The sequence below is a fragment of the Pan troglodytes genome, chromosome 2, assembly GCF_028858775.2.
Source record: "Pan troglodytes isolate AG18354 chromosome 2, NHGRI_mPanTro3-v2.0_pri, whole genome shotgun sequence".
NCBI lineage: Eukaryota > Metazoa > Chordata > Mammalia > Primates > Hominidae > Pan > Pan troglodytes.
The window spans coordinates 170,266,022-170,282,525 of record NC_086015.1 but is presented as its reverse complement, the minus strand read 5'-3'; the positions used below and the strand labels follow the sequence as shown (position 1 = coordinate 170,282,525).

Genomic DNA, 16,504 nt, shown 5'->3' with positions numbered 1-16,504 from the left:
GTAAGGTATGTATTAGAAAGATAATTAAATCTTTTAGATGACTTTGCCAATTACTGTAAGAATAATAATAACAGTGGACTCTACACCCCCATACAAATAAGGCCACACATCAATTTATATGTTAACATTATTATATGGAAGTGGCTTAGACACAATTCAGTGACTGTTCTCAGTCATTGATGTTATCCAGTGAGTTCATAGCAAATACTAGGTATAAAGAAAAGGATATCTGTCAGGTATTTGAAAGACAAACAGAGGTGATGCCAAGTCATCATATGCCCTTAAAGCTGTGCCTGACAAAAATCTCTCCTCACTGCCTTGTGGTTAAGTTATAGAGACATAGAAAATATGGAAAGAAGGCACATTAGACAAGTTATGAAACAGTTGCTAAAAGATAAAACCTGGACTGAATGTTTAGTAGCAAATCAAGAATATTAACAATAAATGAAAAGGAGATTTTGAGTATGTCCCTTTACAAACACAAAATTGGGCTTCTTTTTTCCTGCCTTTTAAGACATATTCCTAAGCTATATATTACCCTGTGGTGATCTTCTTTCAAAATTTATTTTTGTTTGTTACGTTAACCTAAATCTACCTGTGTGTGTTTGGCCAGAGCCTCACGGTGTGACCTGCCTATATCTGTGGATGGTCCTGGCTTCATCACTTACCTAGAAATGGCTCTGCCAGATTCCCAAATATTACACAGATTATTACTAATCACCTTTCAAAATTGTTCAGCCAAATTATTTAAACATTATTCATCATTTAATGAATAAAAATAAACTAAATAAGAATTTAACTATCTACAGGAAGATTGATAGATGTTGACAAAACTACAGTCATTAACAGTTTTATTATACTTAGAAAATATGGCTATTTTAATCTTGTATTGCACATATGAACGTTTTAAGTAAGACTACATAATAAAGATAATTTTTCCTCACAGAAATATATGCCTTATTTTGTAAATCATTCCCTCAATAAATGTAGATGTAACATGTTTGAAATGAAATATTTTATTTATGTGGTATGGCAGTAAAGATAATTAATCACAAAGTAAACAGAATTACTTTGTTAACCATGTAATCTTAACATAGCTAAGCAGATGTTCATTTTTTTGTTTCTTTATGAGTAAACAAGTATGATATTTATTTCTTTTAAAGGTGCTGGTAAATTTATTTGCCTTGTTAAATCACATCTACTATATTAAGGCTATTTTAAGTTTGGAAAATCACTCATGGGGTAATTTGAATCCACCAAATGCTATTAAGAAGTAGCTTATAGATCAGTGATTTTAAATTTTTTTATATTGTAAAGTAGTGTGATTTTAATTAGTAGTTGATCACAACATCTGATCACTTACACAGAATTGCCCAGGATATAAAGTGAAAATAAAGGGAACACATAGGCATAAAAAGGGGAAAATAGAGCATAATTTATTCACACTATAATTTCATAAGAAAAATAATACTTTATTATGAAAAATACAGAATAGAGATAATTTAAAATCACAGTTCTTTAATCCAACCATTACACATATCACAAAAGTTTGAAATGTATCATGTTTTCTTATTTGCCCTAGATTGTTAAATAATTCTTTCTAGGTTAGCACTGGTCTGTAAATCAGCACTTGGGGAATCAATGCTATAAGTAAAATTTTTTTATTTGGCGGCAGAATATGTACAAAACTTCACTTTTTCTAAAATGAGATTGTGTGCTAAAGCAGTCATGTGTTCACAATGCTTGGGTATTCTAAACCTAATGAAATATGATATATTTACTCAAAGTCAGTTCCATAACACGTGGTAAAAACAAAGAGCAAAGTATGAATTCTGCTCATAAGGAATGTTACAGTTTAGTTGGGGATTTGTAGCCATTCCTGTCAATGTCCCACCAATATGCCCTTGTCACTACCATGTCTATGCATGCAACCCCAAATTCCACCTGAAGTCACTGAAACCTGTTCTGCAAGAAGGGTCTAAAGAAAATGGCCAAGTTTTGCCTCCAACCTAACCTCCCTCACTAGCGGTATCAAACCAAAGAATGAAGAAAGTTAGTATATAAATACCCAAGCTCCTTTGCCCCTGAGGTGGAGAAAGTCTTAAGTGGGTATTTCACATTCTTTCCTAAGCCTCTCAAAAAATCCTCTCTAGTTTTCCACAGTAATAACTTGCTTGATAACACATCATTTGTTTTCTTGTTTTCCTTCTCTGTCTCAGTTCCCTACCAGCACTGTTGCTTTCTGGAATCTCCTTTCTAATAAACTACTTGTACTTGAGTCATTGCCCCGGAATTTGATTCTGAGGGAACACAAATAAGAAAGAGTTACAATAAATTATGTTGCAAATTTGAAAACAAAACAAAACAACTAAAATAAAACAATTCATTCAAATGATGGTTAGCCTGATTCAAATTAAAATGGAAAAAAAATGTTGATGGTAGGAGAGACCTGGGTTTGTGCTTCAGTATGTTACTTAATAGCTGTGTGACTTTGGGCAAGTTCATTTCTTTCCCTCTAATCAATCATTTCTTCTTCAATTGTACATAATAAAAACTCTCTTAAAAATTGTTAGGCATGAATAAAATAATTCAAAGTATTTTTATAAACTCTAAGTAATTCACTAATAGAAGCTATTAATATTATCAAAATCATGTTAGACTTATCCTATCATGGATATTCATTTACTCAAAATATACTGTGAAATAAAGTATGTTAAAGAAATACCAAACAGTTTAAAAGTGGGTAAATAAGAGTGATCGTACTCCCCACTTTCCCATTCATAATTCCTCTCCCAAGTTTTCAGACACAACTATTTTCAAGAATTTCTGAACTGAGTGCTTCTAATGATTATCATTAATTTGATAATATACATGCACTTTGATCAACTTTGATCTCATCTATTGACTCTTCACCATGAAATATGAGAAATTTGGTATCTTTCTATTATATACCATACTCTTCTTGAGTACATTTTTTTTATTTGTTTATTTATTCATTTATTTTTAAATTATACTTTAAGTTCTGGGATACCATTTTGTTACATAGGTATACGCGTGTCATGGTGGTTTGATGCACCCATCAACCTATCATCTACATTAGGTATTTCTCTTAATGCTATCCCTCCCATAGTCCCCCACCCTCCGACAAGCACCAGTTTGTGATGTTCCTCTCCCTCTGTCCTCGTGTTCTCATTGTTCAAATCCCACTTATGAATGAGAACATGAGATGTTTAGTTTTCTGTTCCTGTGTTAGTTTGCTGAGAATGATGGTTTCCAGCCCCATCTATGTCCCTGCAAAGAACATGAACTCATCCTTTTTTATGGCTGCATAGTATTCCATGGTGTATATGTGCCACATTTTCGTTATCCAGTCTACCATTGATGGGCATTTGGGTTGGTTCCAAGTCTTTGGTACTGTGAATAGTGCTGCAATAAACATACGTATGGACGTGTCTTTATAGGAGAATGATTTATAATCCTTTGGGTATATACCCAGTAATGAGATTGCTGGGTCAAATGGTATTTCTGGTTCTAGATCCCTGAGGAATCGCCACAGTATCTTCCACAATGGTTGACCTAATTTACACTCTCGCCAACAGTGTAAAAGCTTTCCTATTTCTCCACATCCTCTCCAGTATCTCTTGTTTCCTGACTTTTTAATGATCGCCGTTCTAACTGGAGTGAGATGGTACCTCACTGTGGTTTTAATTAGAATTTCTCTAATGACCAACGATGATGAGCTTTTTTTCATATGTTTGTTGGCTGCATAAATGTCTTCTTTTGAGAGGTGTCTGTTCATATTCCACGCCCACTTTTTGATGAGGTTGTTTGTTTCTTTCTTGTAAATTTGTTTAAGTTCCTTGTGGATTCTGGATATTAGCCCTATGTCAGATAGATTGCAAGATTTTTCTTCCATTCTGTAGGTTGCCTGTTCACTCTAATGAGTTTCTTTTGCTGTGCAGAAACTCTTTAGTTTAATTAGATCCCACTTGTCAATTTTGGCTTTTGTTGCCATTGCTTTTGGTGTTTTAGTCATAAAGTCTTTGCCCATGCCTATATCCTAAATGGTATTGCCTAGGTTTTCTTCTAGGGTTTTTATGGTTGTAGGTCTTACTTTTAAGTCTTTAATGCATCTTGAGTTAATTTTTGTTTAAGGTGTAGGGAAGGGCTTCAGTTTCATTTTTCTGCATATGGCTAGCCTGTTTTCCCAACACCACTTATTAAATAGGGAATCCTTTCTCCATTGTTTGTTTGTGTCAGGTTTGTCAAAGATCAAATGGTTGTAGATGTGTGGCATTATATTTGAGGCCTCTGTTCTTTTCCATTGGTGTATATATCTGTTTTGCTACCAGTCCCCTGCTGTTTTGGTTACTGTAGCCTTGTAGTATAGTTTGAAGTCAGGTAGTGTGATGCCTCCAGCTTTGTTCTTTTTGCTTAGGATTTTCTTTGTTATACAGGCTATTTTTTGGTTCCATATGAAATTTAAAGTATTTTTTTCTAATTCTGTGAAGAAGGTCAATGGTAGCTTGATGGGGATAGCATTTTCATGATACTGATTCTTCCTATCCATGAGCATGATTCTTGATGTATATATTTCCAGTTTTAGTTTTTTTGAGGTTGTTTACCAAATTTTTCTAAATCTTTATTTCTTGATTTGTCTAATTTAGATAGTCCTTATTGACTCCTATTTTGAAACATAAAGTAACAAACACACCTACCATCCTTTTTACCTCTTCTGCTTCCTATTCTAACTTGTTATGTTATTACTTTTTAGTTGGTCAAAGCTGTAGACATGACATTCTGTTCTATAATTTGAATGAATTATTATGTCCTTCATGTGTAAAGAAATTCTGAAAATAGAAAACTTCAACATATTACTTGCAATGTTATGATTATATACATATTTTTCACTCTAGTAGGATGATTAGATGGATAAAATATTCTTGTGTTATTATTTTTATTTAAAATAATAGTCTAAGTATTGTTCCAACAGAACCTGTTGATCAGAAAAAAATCAAAGAAATAAAACTTTATACATATCTTTGACGTCATATTGCCACTATTTTTGTATCTCACATCATGTCTATATATGGGTTTCTTGTTCTTCATTCTGGAATATATATTTGAGCAATTTATTGTTACAGGAAATTTTATAATTATATTGCATGCCTGAAAATGCCCTCACATATGCCTAATAATTTTTTTGAAATAAGTTCTTAGTGACAAATTGATTTTATATATCATTCTGAATGTTGTTCATGATATAGCCAATAATTTATTAATTATTAAAATACATTTTTATATTTTGAATTATAAACTATGAATCTTAACCAAAATATTTCCTTGTGTAATTTTTTCTGACCCAGCATTTACTGTGTTTGATAATGGGTAGGCTTAATAGGTCTGAATACTTGTGTCTTTTTGGCTCTAAAATTTTTCCTTAAATTATTTAATTATTATTCAATAAATATTTCCTATTATAGATTAAACTTTTTCCAGTTGCTGGAATTAGAGGTTATAGATGAGTGAAAAGGATGTTTAACAAAACATACCAACAGGAGATTGCTATCCAGTAAGGGATTTAAGACACTTTTATCAAATATTCAAAACTAGGTAGAAAGGAATTATTGGGTAGGGCAGGGAGGTAAATGAGAAGGAGAAAATGCTTCTTTCTCTGTTTTAATAAATTACTTCTGTTATATAACATTCTTTTTAAAAGTTTATGTTTTCATTAATAGACTATTTTCTGTAACATCTTTAAAATTATTAAACTAGAATTTATGAAAATTTCCTCTACTTCTAAATTAGCCTTGTTTCCTTCAGTGTCATGAATTTTGTTTGCTCATCCTAGTATTTTTATAACATGATACTGAGTCTCTTCAAATGTCCAGTGATCTATATTTGTTTATTATATTTATGATTATGATGAACTAGTTTGGTTAGTACATGAGATTTCCCTCTACAGTATGGTGATTTGTCCACGTATTGGTCCTTTCTACTGAATGTGAGGGTTACTGTGGGTTTGGTGAGAGTGAATGAAATATATTCATGAAGGGTGCATGGTTGAGGAGTAGGTTGGTAGCTGGTGTTCTTTCTCAGTTAACAAATGGATTAGAATTCTTTGGTCTAATTCACTCCTAGATAGATCATTTGTTTCCCCTTTATCATTTTTTTAACTGCTATCATTTCAGGTATTAAAGAAATTTCAATTCAACCTTCTTATTTTATATATCAGGGAACTGAGTCTTAGAGAGATGAATACATTAGATAAGTGCAGGGAATAAATGATGCCAATATTGAGACTAAAAATAAAAAAAAACTCCTGATTGTTAATCCTCATATTTTTAATAATCTCAAGCCTTCAACTCTGTTTGGAAATTAGATTATGTTCTCATTCATATATACCCTCTTAGGGTAGCTTGACAATAGCAGAATTGTTGCTCTGATGGCATTTGCTATTTTTAAGTTATTTAAAGAGTAAAACCTTCTGCTCAAGATAGAGAGATGTTAAGATGTATTTAATCAGGGATCTAAGAGGTTGAATATCAGTTTTGTTCTAGGTGAGTTGTTTTTCAACCCAGGGAAGTCCCTAACGGAAGCATATAGACAGAGAGTAAGTGACCATTCAAAAATAAAGTATTTGGTTATGACAGTAATCTTTTGAAAGGGGTTGTAGGTTGGAGTCCTTAAAGCCTGAAAAAATTTTGGAAGAGAGAATTCAAAAGCAACATCTGATATAAACTCTGAATAGATGGCAAAGGGATTTTTACACTCTTTTGTTAAATTCAGTTTCAACTTAATATCAAGTCATCCTACTTTCAGGCAGGCTTATATAATCTTTACCTTGAAGAACTTTAAAAAAGAACAATTTAATGAACTTTCCACTGTTCATTCTGTCTTCTTGCCTATAGGTGAGACTAATTTTCTGTTTGGTGTGCTGAAGCTAAGAAGAGTTTGAGGAATAGAAAAACTTCATCTGTTTGCATTTGAAAATGAAACTAATTGGGGGCACTTCTGCAAATTGTAAAATGATGCTCTTGGTAGACATTGTGAAAATGTCTCTCATACCAGGGGTGAATAAAATCAGCTATTCTTCCAGAAAATTTAATTCAGTTGTCAATTTAATTCTGTGAATTGGCTATGTTTAACTTAAAAATAAATTAACTTAATTAAATTTAAATTAACTTTTAGCATGTCTTTATAGTTAACTATTGTTAAACTTTAGTTACTGCTAATGGGATGTATAGGAAAATAGAGACCTTAGGTGGGCCAGAGTAATTCTAGGAACTGGCTTCCAAATTTTCCAACATCAGAAAATCTGTTTTGTTAAAGTATTCTAGATATTATCACTTTTTGGATTATGTATACAACAGAAACATCTTAAAGAGATAAGATGTTGTATAAATAGACTGGCAGATTATTAGATTGTAATGGGACATATATCTTGCAATATTACCTATATTTGATATTTGCTAAGGAAATCTCCTTTCTGTTGGGCAGTATGATTAGCATCCCATGAGTTTAGAATGAACATGGAACAAATTTGTATTTTTAAAAGAGATGTTTCTATTAAACTGCAATGACTGGAAAAATCATTCTTTAAGCTAGAGATATCTATAATTAAAAATGAATATTGTTTATTGAGAGTCAACTTCCTCATGCAGCATGTAGTAGCTTCTGAAATATTTACTGACTTCACTGAATTTAGAGAAAGAAATAAAATACCTCAAATATTTAATTACCTTTTTGTGACCTCTCGCCTCTTTGGCCATGTTTATCTTCAGGAAGTTATGAGATTCTTGAGGAGAATGAAGCTTTATTTCTTCTAGTTACTTTTATTGGTTTATTTTGGAGACTATGCCATATGATCAAGAATCATCACATTGAGCTTGAAGTCAGAGTGCTTGGATTCAAACTTTCCTTTCATTTCTTGCTAGTTGCATATGCTTCATTTTTCTCATCTGCAAAATAGAACTAAGATAAAGGAGTTTGTGGTGAAATGGGGCAACATATGTAAAAATAACTAACATTCTTCTTGGAGCATAATGTTCATTCAGTAAAATGTTGGTTGAATCTGAGTTTATACTGATTACCTTGGCAGGATGTGGGATTACCTGTCATCCTTAAATGAATTTATAAAACGCCTCCTTGATAGATTCCCTATCTAAATGTAACACATTTTCACACAATCTTAATTCCTTAGATAGTGTTACATATGTAGATGTCCAAGCTCAACCAAGCATACATTGAATATTATGTACTTCAATTACATGAGGCAATATTTTCTGCCTCTATCTGTAAATTATAGGTATGTCCTCTTCTTTCGGAGCTTACAGTGGTGTGCTAGAGATGGTGTATAGTGGTTGATGAGAACCAATTCTTTGTGGATCGTCCCACCTCTCCATTTTGTAATTTCACATGAATAGCTTGACATCGGACATGTTGGGATTATTTGCACCATGGAAATCAGCAAATGCTACAAATCAGGTTTCTATTCTGATGCAAATTCTACTATCTTTTACCTGTGCCATGGTACTTCAATTAATGGCAGGTAAAGAGAATCTAGAAGGTTGTGCATAACTCCTCTATGCCTTTGCTTCTACTCATAGGCATTGTCCAGAAGTAATTGAACGGCTGAGCTTAAATGCAAGAGAACAAGGAAATAATGGGGAGCAGAAGGCATGTTTGGTGAGCACCATAGTTTATGCCAGGGAGAGTAGTTAAATGTCAAATTAAATAACCCTTACTTTGTAGTCATAGATTCTAACTGGCTTTGAGAAAACCATTCTTATAATAATGAGTCATAAATATTTGGATACAATGAAATTAACTGAGACCTAATTCACAGCTACCTCTTGGCTGAAGATGTGTGATCATATACTATGAAGTGAAGAGTTAGTTCCTCTGGGATGATGTTTTCCAAAGGACCTGGAAACTTCCTGAGAAATAATTAACCCTAAGGGGAGAGGTAATAAATCTACAAATCTGGCCAAATAAAGAAACTTTCAGCTTCAGAAGGAGGAGCTTCTAGGAGAAGAGCAAAGCTTTTGTTTCTCAAATTTGACTGTCATCTAAGTGCTACCTAAGCTAATATTTATGATTTGCAGGAAGGAGGGAAAATATACATAGAAACCAAAAAAGATTTTTTTGTATCAATACCCTGTAAAATATTGGGGTACAAGCTACCGTACTTTGGGTTTCTGCTAAGAGAGTATAATGAAGGCAGGAGAAGAGAATTTTACCCGTTTTGCCACTATACTGTGTAATATTTCTTAACCTTTCATAAAATAAACCCTATGTCCAGAATAATATATGTGTAGATATAATTAGACACAAATTCAACATATGAATTCTGGCAGTTCATGTAGTCTCATGTAACATCCCACTGCTAATGTTCTAAGGGAGCCCTCAGTTCCAACACAGGGGCAGAGGTATCTGAGGGGTAACTGTCCTAGTGAAAGTAAATGTTCTCAGGAGAACCGTGTCTGCATGGGGTGTGGTGCATAGTGCGGATGAGGGTAATGCTGAGTAGAGTTAGCCATGTCTACTGAGAAATAGCTCTATTTTGGCCACAGAGAGATACCTTTCATTTAAAAAAATTGACAGATAAAATTATATGTATTTACCATGTACAGTATGATGTCTTACAGTATATATACATTTTGCAATGATAAGATCTAGCTAATTAACATATGTATTTCCTCACATATTTATCATTTCTGTGGTGAGAATACTTTATATCCATTCTCTTAGCATTTTTCAAGAATACAATATATTATTAACTATAGTCACTATGTTGTATAAAAGATATATTGAACTCATTCCTTCTATCTAACTGAAATTTTATATTCTTTGACCAATATCTTCCCAACATCCCCACCCTCCCAACAATTTCCAGCCCCTGATAATTGCCATTCTCTTCTCTACTTCTAAAAGATCAACTTTTTTAGATTCCACATATAAGCGAAATCATGTGGTATTTGTCTTTCTGTGCCTGGCTTATTTCACTTAACATGATATCCTCCAGGTTCATTCATGCTGTCATAAATAAGAGGATTTTCTTCTCTTATTGTGATGGAATAGTATTCCATTGTGTGTATATGCAGTGCTATTCATTCATCTGTTGGTAGACGCTTAGGTTGCTTTCATATTTGTCTATTGTGAATAATGTGTCAATAACTATGAGTCATTTTCGTATTTGTCTACTATGAATAATGTGACAATGACCATGGGAGTGCCGGTATCTCTCTATATACTGATTTCATTTCTTTGGATGCATAACCAGTAGTTGGATTGCTGGGTCATATGTTAGTTCTACTTTAAATTTTTTGAAAACCTCCATACTTCTTTCCATAATGGTTGTACTAATTTATATTCCCATTAATAGTGTGTAAGGGTTTCCTTTTTTCCTCATCCTTGTCAATACTTGTTATCTTTTGGCTTGTTGTTGAGAATGGGCATTCTAACAGGTGCAAGGTGATAAGCAATACTTGTAAAACTGCAGAACCATTTGAAATCTTGATTGCATGCATTGATTTTTGTGGTGAGACTGTGGAAGAAATAGCAGACCTTCTGTAGTGAGTTTTTAATTGTTTCTCAAAGAGTGAAATTTGACCAGGAAACTCTATAAGTTATCTATGATGCCAAGTGAATGTGTTAATACCTGTAAAAGGATTAGATCAATGTCTGGCACATACTTAATTCTATATACATGTTAACTGCTATCTTATTAACATTATTATTGCTATATTTTTTAGTACTACAATCACTTTATTTCTTTATACTTTAGAATTAAGTAAAGCATACTGTTTGTAAAAAAAAAGGGGGGGGGCAAAATGAGTACGCTTTGGAGTTTTGGGCACTGTGGATGAGCTTTAAAGAACACTAGTAATAAGGAAATTAGTGCAGTGATACTGAAGTCATTTTTCTTCATGAAAGTACAAAGTAGAAAAAAAGATAAAATTTTACATCTCAGTTCTTTAAATCTAACTTTGCAAATTATCTATATGAGAGTTAGTTTTCTATAAATAATTTCAGCTATCATTAACTGAGTTATTAATTTTAGGAGAATTTAGATGATATAGACATTATGCTGCCCCACATGCGTAAGGACAAGAGTTAGTACAAGGCATACACTATTAGATGCTGAGCATGGTGTGGGGCTTATTTCAATCATCCTGAATTAATGATGCCATTAAAACTAGTGTGCACATTGTCTTCACAGAAGTTACTAGTGATGGCAGTGGCTGGGAGGCACGGGCGGTGGTGGCAGGAGGGGCTGTGGGAGTGGCAGTGGCAGCGGTGGGTCCCCTGTGTGCCACGTCCCTGAGGTGGCCAACTGTGCAGCTGTCCATCCTTCCGCAGCAGGCTGGAGCCTGCTCCCAGGCCGGGAGCCTTCATCGCTCCGGACCCTGAATCCACGTTACTACTATCACCCACCACCGCTACAGGGAGGGTGCAGGGAGGAGGCACAGCTGGGCCAGGGGCAGTGCTGTACTCCATGGAGCTGGCGGGATCCAGGGACAAGCGGGAGCCCTGGGAGCCGCTGCCATGGGGCCGGGCAGAGCTGCCCGCCAGCCGGGGAGTGTGATCGGACAAAGAGAGGCCCACAGCGCAGAGCTAGGTCTATGCTTTGAGGGCCCGGGGCGGGAAGTGGGAGTGGTGCCGGCTCCGGGGACCTGGCCAGTGGCGCGGCCACCGCGATCACCCCACCAAGGGCAGAGTTCCTTTGCCTTCGGAGGAGGCTTTGCGCAGGGCGCCTGGGACCCCGTCCCTGGGGTCCGCACTGCATCAGGCTGATCGCTGAGTCTGACACCCCTGACAGCCAGGCCAGGGTTCACGATTCACTCCCAGAGGCGCCCCCGCTACTGACAGGTCCACGAGCTGGGCAAAGGGGAGCCCTGGGCTGCCCCTGAGCACGGAGGCCATGGAGGGAGCTTACAGCGTCGTTGCTCTTGCTGCTGCAAGGAAGCATGGCTGGGACTCCCAGGGGGTCTCTGCACTCTGCACTCTTGGGAGCCTGGGAAACTTCCCTCTTCCCCTGCAGGATCAAGGATGTCTGCTCCCACCATCTGGCCTCTCCCTGCTCCCGATGCCCACTCCGATCTCCAAACAGGGTTAGGGCTGAGCTCGGGGCTGACACAGCCTGGCGGGGTGTGTGCAAACTCCGGGCAGTGCTGACACACTAGCCTTCTGCCACCTCAGCCCCCCTCCAGACTCTGGGCTCCAATAAGGATGGCGGGGAAGACAATGGGGGTGCTGACTTGCAGGTGCCCATTGGTGCAAGCAGCCTGGGCGCCATGGGCGATGGCTGGAGACAGACAGGCTCTTGGGTGGAAGGGGACAGTCCCCAGTGAGTCCTCATCTTCAGACCAGGGAGGGCCTGAAGGCAGGGGTCTGTGCTGACATTCCTACAGACCAAGTGGAAACCTGGTGCCTTTTCCACCGCCCATGGCCGCCCATGGACCAATTGACAAGCACTTCCTCCTTTATGAGACCCATAAAAGTCCCTAGCTCAGCTAGAGCAGAACAGACAACCAATGACCAGCTATAGAGAGGAGCTGCCCTCTCCACTGATAGTTGAAGATGTGGGGAGGACAAGCTGCAGAGAGGAGCCACTCTCTCTGCTGATAGCTGAACACTTGTCAGGACGATTTGCCTAGCAGAGAGGACTTACCCTCTCTGCTAGGAGCTGAACGCTCATCAGCTCACCCTGCAGAAAGGGGCTGCAGAAAGGAGCTACCCCCTGCAGGTTTCCCCTGAGCTCTTCTATCACTCAATAAAGCTCCGCTTCATCTTGCTCACCTTCCACTTGTCTGTGTACCTCATTCTTCCTGGTCGCAGGACAAGAACGTGGGCCCTGCTGCCAGGCTAAGACAGCTGAAACACAAACAGGGCTGAAACATGCCCCTTGCTCATCACATTGCAGGTGAAGAGAAGGAGAAAAGAACTGTGGCCCTTCAGGAAGCCTAGACCTGGGAGCTCCCCCCAGCCAGGGATGTGACTCCCTCTTTGGGACCCTGCAGTTCCTGACATCTCCAAGTTACCAGATGTCACTGCATTCCTTGGTGCCAGCCAGGGAAGCTGCTTGTGGTGGGCCTGGTCCAGCTGCAGCCTTTCAGAGAGCCAGTGCCCATGCTAGCACCTGGAGCTGCCTGCCCCATAGCAGCAGCCGGCTTGTCTGACTGCAGTGACCTGACCCCATGCTGGCTCACAACCCTTTGCCGCTCAAAGCCTGACTTGCAATCTCCCTTGGAGGCGTGGGATCCAGGCAGGTAAGGTGAGTTGAGCACAGCCTGCCAGGCCCAGGGGGCAGAATGAGCCCAGTGGTTTGGAGCAAAACTCGAGCAAAGGCACCACTGGCCACAGGTTTGCGGCCAGAAAGGTGACACCCCAAAGATCTCCTAACACTAGCACATGTTAAATGTCAAGGAAATTTCAAAAGCAGTTGCGCTTGATGAAGGTATTTCTGTTTCTTTGGAATACATTTATAATATTAAACCATTAATGGTATATCATACTGCAGTTGCATTTTAACACCCTTTGCATTGTCAAAAGTGGTATGACCATAAAAATAAAGGAAAGTATGATTAAGGTCTTTTTTTTGTAATAAGTGTATTTCTTCATTTCTGAAAAATAAAACTGGCTGCTGGCTGTACTTACTTATCAGCCACAGAATGCCATGGTTTATAAATTTTATAATAATAAAGTCTGGCAGAAGAAACAAATTGAAAACAGGAAATGAAAATCAAAAATTTAAACTGAATAGAGATAATAAAATAAAAATAATTTGAAAGTGAATTAGAAATTAAAAGAACACCAACATAACAGAAGTCTGGTAATGTTGTTACTGACATTGAATGTTAACATGCCAGATGTATTAATATTTTATATTTATAAATTCAGAGTAAAAATTAAATAGGGAGAAGTAATTACCCTGTCTTTTCTTCCCAATATCATTTTTTGGAATTTTATGAACATTCTCATATATATTAAATTATGAAATAAATGCAAAAATAATGTGAAATTATTTTTCTTGCATTTCAATATGATTAGAAATAAAAGTATTCATGTATTGACTTAGTGAGTAAATTTATAACATGTAATTTTGGTGTTATTTGATCGTACATCTGAATTCCTAATTCCAGAGCAGCTTATCTAGTTGGAATTAGTTTACTTGGAAGGGGTAAGGAATAGAGAGATCTTTCATGTGTAACCTGTATTGTTTTTGTTTTTCTGAAAATAACTTAGTCTTTTGTACATAAATAGATGGCTAGATTACAGCAGCTGCTTGGAAAAGAGTTTGTGGAGGGAGTCTTCCAGTGTCTGCTGAGTTCAGCTGTTCTGGGTAATTGGAGGAAGTCGTGGCTTTCTCATCCTGACCCTTTAGAATCAGTGAACCAGCATAAATGCCAAATGCACCGCTTCCAGTGGGAAAGGAAGGGATAATACTGAGACTTCCTTTATGCATGCAGAGAGCATATAGGAATACAGGAGGCTAGGGTAGCTGAGCTCACTGACTTCTGGTTTATTACCTCTCATAGGGCTGAAAGGAAAGCATTCAGGCTGCTGTCTTGAGAAAGCTGGCACAGTTCAAACTGGCACGAACCCATTTAGGGAAACCCTAGTGATTTCCAGAGGGGAAAAAATGTAGAGAAAATTAAGAAGTAGGTGAGCCGTCTTTGGTGACTTTCGTGTTTTTGTTTCAAATGCCCTCACTTGCTAATTTATAGACTTTTTCCTGATGAGTCCAGAACTCTTGTTACATCCTTCTCTTATTTTATTTATTTATTTATTTATTTATTTATTTATTTATTTATTTATTTATTTTTGAGGCATAGTCTTGCTCTGTTGCCAGGCTGGAGTGCAGTGGCACAATCTCGGCTCACTGAAACCTCCACTTCCCAGGTTCAAGTGATTCTCCTGCCTCAGCCCCTCCGAGTAGCTGGGACTACAGGCGTGCGCCACCACGTCCAGCTAATTTCTGTATTTTTAGTACAGACGGGATTTCACCATGTTGGCCAGGATGGTCTCTATCTCTTGATCTCATGATCTGCCCGCCTCGGCCTCCCAAAGTGATGGAATTACAGGCATGAGCCACCACGCCCGGCCCCTTCTCTCTTTTCTTTCCTTCCCTTAAACATCCAACACATGTGACTGGTTCTACAGTAGAAACAAGCAAAGCAGCTACATGAAGATGAGGAAGAAGAGGATGATACTAGCCACAGCTTCAGCCTTTCCAAGAAATGGTGATAAAATTTATCTGAAAAGATTGCTGGAAATGTGCTGGCTTTACTTCTGGGTAATTGAGTAGGTAAGGAGTTACAGGCCAAGAGAGCACCCTGGTCAAGGGTACAGAGACACATAGGCTGTTGTGGTTGGATCATATTACAGAGAATGTGTATAAAAGTGCTAAGAAATGAGACTGTCCAACCTCCTGCCTCTACTATAGAGGATAAGGTAGGCCTAACAGTAAAGTGTTTAGACAGAGAGATCCTGAGGATACGTGATGAACTGTTTCTAAGAGACAGTGCAACAGATTAAAAACAACAGTAATAAAATCTCATGTTAGATCCAAATGTGCACTGGGCCAGGTGTGAGAAATAATAACCAGAAGTCCTAGGCTTGGATAACATGTAGAGGCAGACTCAGAGAAGCGGAGCAAGAATAAAGGGAGGGCATCCAGGATTTCCACACCTTGCTCTATCCACCTACCATCCTCTTTCCCACTTCACAATGGTCCACTGCTGTTGCTGCTGCCTGGAATATTCTTTCACCACTCTTCTCTACTAACTCCTACTCATGACCCTGTTTACTGCCAATGAGACACATTCCTTAAAATCCTTTCCAAAATCAGGTTTCATTAGTAGGAGGCTGAAGGCCTAAACCATGGAAGTGAGATACAGTATCGATAGGTTTTTAGGTTAGTTTAGTAGGTAGAACGGACAGAATTAGTGGCTAATTTGACATGAAAAATGTAAGGCAGAGCAGGCTACATAATTTTGGGGTCTATTGCAAAATGAAAACACAGTACACATTGTTTATAAATTATTAAGTATTTAATGAAGTATGAGGTCCTTCAGTGAATGCAGTCTTGTGTGAGTGCATAAGTTACATGCCCATGAAGCTGGCCCTGATGAAGGGAGAGGGAGGAGATCAGGGCTATTTTCAGCCTGAGTGGTTAGATGGTGGCAGATACCCTCAGTGAACAAAAAAGTGTTCTGGAAAGAGGAGCAGAGTTAGGTAAACTTTGAAATGTTGATATTCAGGTATATGAGGGATATTGATCAGAAGAGTTCAGTGTGTAGTTGAATATTTGCTTGTGAAGAACCTGTATTTATTTCCTTCATTATCCACCTGCTTCATCTCAGGTCCACACCCTAGTCTCTAGTAACTTTTATATTTTGGGATGGAACAAAATTTTTAGCCAAAAGAATAATTGAGTCTGCTTAAAAGTAATAGAGAGAAGGCTTTTGTCTCCACCAGATTATAGGATATGTTGTCC

General features: G+C 37.6%; 1 protein-coding gene across 4 annotated transcripts in view; it reads left to right on the top strand.

Annotated features, from left to right (window-relative positions):
• ZBBX (zinc finger B-box domain containing) overlaps positions 1 to 16,504 on the top strand; it is a 283,593-nt gene that overhangs the window by 252,586 nt on the left and 14,503 nt on the right. The window contains exon 20 of one of the 4 annotated variants that reach the window (XR_008547314.2): positions 6,912 to 7,178. The exons of the other annotated variants lie outside the window; for them this stretch is intronic. The gene's annotated coding sequence lies outside the window, so the exon portion shown is untranslated. Of the gene's footprint in view, positions 1 to 6,911; positions 7,179 to 16,504 lie in introns of those variants that run through there. 4 annotated transcript variants of the gene reach the window in all.